Source organism: Brassica rapa, chromosome A06, assembly GCF_000309985.2.
Source record: "Brassica rapa cultivar Chiifu-401-42 chromosome A06, CAAS_Brap_v3.01, whole genome shotgun sequence".
Classification (NCBI taxonomy): Eukaryota; Viridiplantae; Streptophyta; class Magnoliopsida; order Brassicales; family Brassicaceae; genus Brassica; species Brassica rapa.
Window position 1 is genome coordinate 12,702,699 of NC_024800.2, and position 8,820 is coordinate 12,711,518.

Below are 8,820 nucleotides of genomic sequence, written 5' to 3' on the forward strand. Positions count from 1 at the left end.
ACAAATGCATTTTTTTGGAGGCATGGTTTATTATTCATTTCGAGATATATACTTATTCTGCGTTTATAAAACTCTTATCATTTATAGAGTACTGATGCATAACTTTTATATGAATAATCAGGGGACAAGAATACATGCTTCAGTTGGTGAACAACTCATCAAAAAATTTGATGACAAGCTACGCGAGGGAGATGCGATTGTCGTACAGTTGTTCAAAGTGTACGATGCTATTGGTGAATACCGTACAACGCCACATCCGTACAAAATTGGCTTCTTTCAAACAACATTTGTTGGAAAAGCTGATGATTTTCCAAGTGCAGTTCCCGAAAATTATTTAGCGGACTTCTCCGATATTCTTGAATCAGTTTCTTGCACAGTTAAAGAGTCTGTCACTTTTGTTATACTTGTTCCTGATTTGACGCTTGTTTTTGTTATGTAGATGTGGTTGGCCAAATAGTTAACTTCGGGTTTCTGGAAAACAAAATAATAAAAAGAAAGGATAACATGAGGCTCTTGATTGAGTTGCGTGACCCAAAGTAAGATTAAGTTGTTTATCTTTTCCTTAATTTGCTAGCTAAACATCTATAATCTATATTTTAACTTAAGTTTATATTATACAGTAATGTGAAGATGGTGTGTACTCTGTGGGGTTGTTATGCTAAACAAGTATACAATTACAGTATGAGTAACATGTCCACGATGATTTTTTGTGTTATCAGGTTCTGTTCTGTTAAAGAGTGGAAAGGTATATAATGTTGTTTCTATTTGTGTCAACTTATTACTCGCAACACATATTAATAAATCAAAATAATTGTGGTGCTTACTCTATATCTAGCGGGTCATCTAGATCTTTTTTAATTTGTGAACGTCATTTTTAACTGAAACGTTTTTAAACGTTTTGAATTTTCTTATGTCCGCACAGGGTGCGGACCGGTCACCTAGTCTATACAATTAAAACATGATCCTTGTTTTCAGATTTCCTTTACACTACCTTGGAATATTATTTTGGTGCCATTGGATTTTAGAGAAAGTTTTGGTCTTCATTAAGGGTATTTTCGTCACGTGTAAACTGGTTCAGTTATATTATTTCTTTCTTTACCATTAAGCCAACGACTAGACATTATTATAATTGTTATATACTGACTTTGTAACATTCTACGGTCCGTCCTATCTATATTATTAAAAGGGAAATACAAAATAGAAATGCCCCTTAATAATCAAACGAGATCACTGAATTCGAATTACATACGTGTTTGTTTGTTATTATATACAAAAGATATATACAAACATGAATCAGTTTATCATATTTTTATTCAAATATATTAATAGATAAGATGTTTTCTTTTCAAATCTGATTTTTTTTTGTTTGATTTTGGTGGACGTATACTTAAATAATTAATTGCCTTAGATCTTAAAATTATATATTTCCTAACGTATTTATGATTTAAATGGAATGAATTCTAAACAAAACCCGTTATAAATAGAACAAATTAATTTATGTAACAAAGTATTTAATTTGTTTTTATTAAATTTAGATATAACCCTACGTTTTTCTATAAATATACACTACCCACTACGTTATGATAACCATACGTTATATAATTGTATATAATTTTTTTTAGTATATAAGAAAAAATTACAGAAAAAAATTACATATTTATAGAAGCATAAAAAACAAAAAAAAAATTACAAACCAATATTATACCCGCGGGTCAAGATCTAGAACAAATAAATATGATTACAAAAAAGATGGGTATACGTACATATGATTACAAAGAACTGAGTGTATGCCGAATCAAATTTTAAATTGCTATTATTTTATAAAATAGATTTTGATTAAGATTTATATATAAATATAATTACAAAGAAAAACACAAATATTATTGCATAGAAAAACACAACTATGAAATCAAATTTCTAAAAAACAATTAAAATAAAAAATATAGTTAAAATAATAAATATACCCGCCCTTTCAAAGGCGGGTCAGAATCTAGTTATCTTGTATAAAATTGGTACATTAGCCAAAGCTGTAAAGTATATAAATTATTAAAAAAATGTATATAAATTATATATTATCTCCGACGTTGCTTGGAGAGTAACAACAGATAGATCAGACTTTCCTCTCTCGGGGACCCAAATCATCGAATCTGTAACCTCTCCACTCATCGCCGAAGCTATAGCACTTTGCAAGGGTTTGGAAAAGACTCTCGATTTGGGGCTTCAATCAGCCACAATCCTCTCCGACTGCTCAACGCTCATCCGAGCAATCAATACCAAAAGCCAGATAAAAGAGATTTATGGTGTTCTTTGCGATATCGATCTCTTCTCATCGCGCTTTGATTCTATCCTCTTTCAGCACATCCCTTGTTCCCAAAACAGAGAGACTGATCTCTTAGCAAAACAAGTCCTTAAGGTCCATTGTAATCCACTTAATTTATGTATGTAGTAGCCTTTGGGCCTGAACCCTTTATCTTCTGTTTGTTTTTCCTGCTTATTTATAAAAATTCACCGTTGCCCAAAAAAAGAAGCCAAAGCCGTAAAGTAATTTTTTTGTAAACATTATTACATTGTCCACGAAACTGTTCATTAGCAAGTAATAGATTCTATCCGATGCTTGATTACTGATTAGGCCTAAAACTCACTGGATTATGGTTTGATTACTTGGATATTAATTGATCTACAATGAATATGTTGATGTTCATAGAATGAGGAAGGAGAGGAGGCGTTTTGAAGACTAAAACAAGATCTTACTACCACTACCTGATTTTACACTGCCATTTGTGATACAAACATATGCATCATGAGAAGACATGGGTATTGCGTATCAAACAATTTTACACTTAGTTTTTTTTTGTGATAGCAAAGCTGCTATACACATTGCCTACTAGTCATGTGTTCCATGAACATACTAAGCATATCAAAAATTATTGTCATGTAGTTCTTGATGGACTCACTATTCTTCTCACATAATGATCAAGTCGCCAAAATGCTCTTGGTTGTTCTGAAATCTGTATTTTGTTGTCCAAAATGAGTGTTCATGACCTTCACAACTATCCATTATATGATAATGATATTATATAGTAACACTATTTATTAAAAAATGTTTAAGCAATACCTTATCACACATTGCACTGTAAACCAATTGTGATTAACTACGAGAGTTTATTGAATGAGGTATTCAACAAGATTTTATACTCTTTACATTTCGAAAAGATTCATATTTAGTAAAAAATAATTGTTTCAACAAAATTGCATTTTTACAGTAAATCGTAAACTTCAGAAAAAATATTTGTATTTATTGAAATTTTATTGGTTAAAAATTATAGGGAATTGTTAATTACAAATAAGAACCTATCGGTAATCAAAATTTAATATTTTTTTAATATGTGCAAAAATTCTAAGGCTATAACGGGATTATCAATTTTTAGAATGTAATAATGTCGAATGCTATATTCCTTTCATTCCACAATTTTAATACCATTTGTAATGAATAAAATAGAATGCTCAGTAATTTGATAACAAAAAAATAGAATGTTCATTCCATTAATTTCATAAGAAGTAAAAAATATTCTATTACAATTTTGATCATGAATAAATGAAATGAAATGTATTCCATTTTTCTCCTTATTCGATTCCTTTTATTTCATTCCTTTTTGTTTCACTAATTCCATTTTACACTTACTAGGTATACCTTAAAATATACATCTTTTTTAAACCCTAGCTGGTGGACCTGCTGCGGACTCGGACGGTGGTAAGGCTGAGGGCGGTAAGGCGGACTCGGACAGAGTGAATATGTTACCCTTGAATATTAGGTCATATACTGAACCCCAATAGAAACCTTTTTCTAGACGCTTTATTTCTTTCCCATCTTTCAAGACTATGATGGTCGGGACATTAATAACCTTGTATAGTCTTGCAAAGAATGCCTTCTCCAAAATGTCGGCTTTGTAGAGTGAAATACGGTTACCATAGTATCTGGCCAGTTGGGTTACTTGTTCATCTACTATATCACACGGATGTTAACGTAAGCAATATGGGTTGTTGGGCATCCATCAGAAAGCGTTCCCACTTAGTTTCCTGACTTTGCACTTCCCCTGCATATCTCGAAACAATAGATGATCAAACAAAGAGGAGATAACTGATTAGAATTAATGTCACATCCCGGTTCTTCCAAACCGGAATGGTTTTGTTTTCTTATTAATTTAACTTGATTTGGACCAAAACCCATCAAGTGTTTCTCTTTTATTTTTGGCCCGCGTAGTAAACCATAGGGTTTCCACCTCATTTTTTTATAAAAAGGAGTCTCCTCTTTCTTTTCTCTTCCATTTAGAAATCAGAGCGAAGCCCTGCAGAGTTCCAGAGATTTGAAAACCCTAGCCGTCATGGTTTCTCTTTCTCTGCTCTCTCTCTCTCTCTCTCTCTCTCTCTCTTCTCTCTCTCTCTCTCTCTCTCTCTCTCTCTCTCTCTTCTCTCTCTCTCTTCTCCTTGTGTTTGCTGTTTGCTGAAGGCTGGAGCCAAGCCGTTGGAGATCCCCGATCAACCGATCCAATTCTATGTCCAGATCTCTCCATGTCTTCTTTCTAGATCTGGTCACTGGTGAGGTAAGAAACCCTAGTGTCGTTTTCTTCTTCTCCTCTCTATTCCTCCTTTTAGATCTCTTATCTCGGGTCTTTGATGGTAGCACCTACCCGTTTATCTGTAGATCTGGTTCGTTGAAAGCCATAAGCTTCAGATCTGGTTCTACTCTCTTTCCCATTCTCAGATCTAAGACCAAGGTGAGGGCTTGTTGCAATCTCTATCTCCTTCTATCATTATCTCATCATGGTAGAAGTGTCTAGGTTGATCACTCATCCTTACTTGTTACTTTCTATAGATCTACTAATATAAATAATTATACGTAGAATATATATAAATATCTTGATGCTTGATGTGTGAAAGACTAAGATCTATTGCTAAGGTTGTTAAAATATGGCTGAATGATGTTTGAGGATTGAATGTGATGATTGAATTGATTGGGGTTATTGTATAAGAGGATGATATCTACATAATTGGGAGATGTAAATGAGTTAGAGAAAGGCTTAAGGCCTATGTTTGCCGGTGTAACGTGGTGGAATGACATATGTGTATGTCTCGGGCGTTACATCGTTTCTTGTTAGGTCATGTGGCAATCATTTGAGTTGGCATGATTCATCGCCGGAGCGGGCATGCGGCGTGCCTGTAAATGAAGTAACGTAGAAGCGTGATGTCGTGGAGACAACGTGGAACGTATGAACATGGTGGCGGATCAAGCGTGAACCGGTGTCGGTAACTTGATTGCGTGAAGGCGTGAGACAGCGGGATGTCGTGGAGACAACGCAACATGAAAGTTCTCGCGCGACAACATGAGGAACGCAGGTACCGATTTAGGTGGCGTGGTCTCATTATTGGCACCGCCGGGGTTTATCCTCGTTTCTTGTTGATTGCTTTTGATTTACTGAATGTTAAAGTTAGATGCTTATGCTATGTTGTGTGTTGATTGTCGGGTGACTGATTTCGGGGCTCCTAGAGCTTCCCTCACTGAGCTTTTGTCAAAATGCTCACCCCTCCTTCTTTCCTTTTCATTTCAGGTTCGGCTCATATTGGTGGATTTTTGTCTAAGACGTCCTGGGATCCTAAAGACACATTGTTTCGGCCTTGTGGCTGGAGACAAGTGTCATGATATCGCCGACCATTTCAGCTACGCTGGGTCGGGGTGTCACAATTAATCTATATGATGAGATGGTTAATAATCATTTATACCTTGACCAAAGCCACTACCGACCAAGTACATTAGTATTACTACCAAAACCGTTTTCTCCATTGATCGCTTTTCTCCCACACACACTCTTTCTTTTCTTGTTTTATTTATAGCCCATGTGGTCTCGTTTTATAAGCTTGAAAAGTCAGCAGTTTTACAATTAACCAATAACTAATGATCCAATCAACACCATCTCGTGTCTTAGCTGTCTCTTTTATTTAAGCTAGCTGTCTCACTAACGTGAATTTCATTATGAATCATTCTTTTATTATAAGTCAAGTCGATAAAATAAACGAAGTGTAATTTAAAATATTATGAAAAAATTTAATTTGTATAAAACCTAAACAATGATTACAATATATTCCATCTTTTACATTGTATACTATTTTATTTGTTTTTTAATCACTAAATTATATATACAAAATTATTTAACGTTATTGAATTAAAGTTGCCTACGCGTTTGCAATAGAAAAATTCTCTTGGAAAGTATTTTTTAGTTTATTTTCACAAACATAGTTTTTAAGGAAGAAAGTGACCAAAATAGGTTTTATTAAAAAGTAAATATACATATATTTCTAGGATTAACTAATTTAGACTTAGTATTTAGAGTTAAATGATGAGATTTTGGAGATGAAGTTTTAAATTTAAATATCTTTTAAAAAATATTAAAATTTTCAAAAAGAGAATTGTCATTTAATTTAAAAAAAAAAGATATTTGAGAGAATTGTCATTTTCAAAAAGATAAAAATAATCATTTTATTCTAAAATATATGAAATATCTATATTATTAAAGTAAAATCTCTAATATATTATGAGCTGTCAAATGGTATGTCCATGGTCCAATTGGGCATGACCACTTGGACCATTTCAGTTTTGGGTAGTAATGGGTGGTTCATATTGGACAATTGTCCAAACAAATGATCAAAATCAATAGAGACCATGTCCAAATGGGCAAGCCCATAGACATCCAATAATATTTATAATTATTTATAATTATTAGTTTATATTTTATTTTTAAAATTTTAAAATTATGTTTATTTTCCAAAATTATAAAAGTATTTTTTTGTCAAAACTGTAAAACTATGTTTTCTTCTCAAAATCGAGAAATTTCATTTTTCCGCAAAAACTGAAAAATTGCGTTTTCCCGCTAAAACAAAAAAATTACGTTTTTCCGCCAAAACCAAGAAATTGTGTTTTCCCGCCAAAACTGAGAAATTGCGTTTTCCCGCCAAAACCGAGAAATTGTGTGTTTTCCGCCAAAACCAAAAAATGCGTTTTCCGCCAAAACCGAGAAATTGTGTTTTTTTGCCAAAACCAAAAAATGCGTTTTTCCGCCAAAACTGAGAAATTGTGTTTTCCCGTCAATGCTGAGGAATTGCGCTTTTCCGCCGAAACCGAGAAATTGTGTGTTTTCCGCCAAAACCAAAAAATTATGTTTTCCCGCCAAAACCGTAAAATTATGCTTTCCCGCCAAAACCGAGAAATTGTGTTTTTCCTCCAAAACCGAGATATTGTGTTTTTCTGCCAAAACCGAGAAATTTTATTTTTCCGCCAAAATCGAGAAATATCATTTTTCCGCCAAAATCGAGAAATTTCATTTTTTCGCAAAAAAACCAAGATATTGTGTTTTCCCGCCAAAATCCGAGAAATAGCGTTTTTCCGCCAAAACCGAGAAATTATGTTTTTCCGCCAAAACAAAAAATGCGTTTTTCCGCCAAAACCGAGAAATTGTGTTTTCCCGCCAAAACCGAGGAATTGCGTTTTCTCGCCGAAACAGAGAAATTGTGTTTTTCCGCCAAAACAAAAAAAATTGTGTTTTCCCGCCAACACCAAAAAATTATGTTTTCCCGCCAAAACCGAGTAATTGTTTTTTTCTGCCAAAACCGAGAAATTGTGTTTTTCCGCTAAAACCGAAAAATTGTGTTTCCCGCCAAAATCGAAAAATTACGTTTTCCCGCTAAAATCCGAGAAATTACGTTTTCTTGCCAAAACCGAGAAATTGCATTTTCCCGCTAAAACCAAAAAATTGTGTTTTCCCGCCAAAATCCGAGAAACTGCATTTTCCCGCCAAATTTTTTGAAATACATTTTTCTGTCAAAATTGTGAAATTATGTTTTCCGTCAAAATCGATAATTTTTTTATTTTAAGATAAAACCGTTTTTTGGGTTAAATTGTAAAGCTATGCTTTCTTTTGTTAAACTCATGAAAATATGTTTTAGGAAGTCCATGGACACTCATTGTCCATTTGGTCTTCGCCCAATTGGACCATGTACCAATTGGTTTTTTATCTAGTTGGACCATTTATTAATTGGGCATGTCCATAGCCCGCCCAAAATTAATTGGACTGGGCTAGCCCATGGTTGTCAACGGTGGCTTTCAGAACGGCTATGCTTCCTATCCTTATGAACGGCTGGACTTCCTGGAAGTCATCTGGACTTCATGGAAGTCTTCTGACGAAGTCTCCCTTTCATAATAGATCTAAGCGTTTTGGTAAGTTTTTATGTCTGATTTTTTTTCATTAGGTAACTTCTTGTTCTATAAAGTTCTTACTTTTTTCCCAAACTAAAACTCTCCAAACCCACTCTAATATCTTTGACTTGAAAACACCAAACTTTATATGAATTTTTCAGTTTTGTCTCATGTCTTTCTTACTAATCTATCTTTTTTGCAGGTTTTTAATCAGATGGTACTCATCTTCCACTCATTTAAAGGTAGATATATTAATTTTAGATATGTATTTTTGTGTGTTCTATAAAGGTAGATTTATCTAATCTTCCACTCCTTTTTTCTGTTTTTAAGCCATTTGAATGTTTTTGGATATGCAGGTTTTCATATCTAGATTTGATATGTAGGTTTTTCAGATCTGGAAGACTTCTGGGATGACTTATCTGTTAGTCGTCTAAAATATAATGCACTAGACGACTTTCAGAAAGTCTTCCAGACTACTTCCACTTCAGTCGTCTGGACTTTCTGAAAGTCGTCTGGACTTCCTGAAAGTCGTCTGGACTTCCTGAAAGTCGTCTGGATTTCCTGAAAGTCGTCTG

The 8,820-nt window shown here is 33.8% G+C and overlaps 1 long non-coding RNA gene across 1 annotated transcript; it reads left to right on the forward strand.

Moving 5' to 3' along the window:
- Positions 1–3,751: 3,751 nt before the first annotated feature.
- Positions 3,752–7,660, forward strand: LOC103873654. The gene is made up of 3 exons (XR_634038.3): positions 3,752–4,601; positions 4,703–4,775; positions 5,607–7,660. It is a non-coding gene; the product is annotated as an uncharacterized LOC103873654 (long non-coding RNA).
- The last annotated feature ends 1,160 nt before the right edge of the window (positions 7,661–8,820 follow it).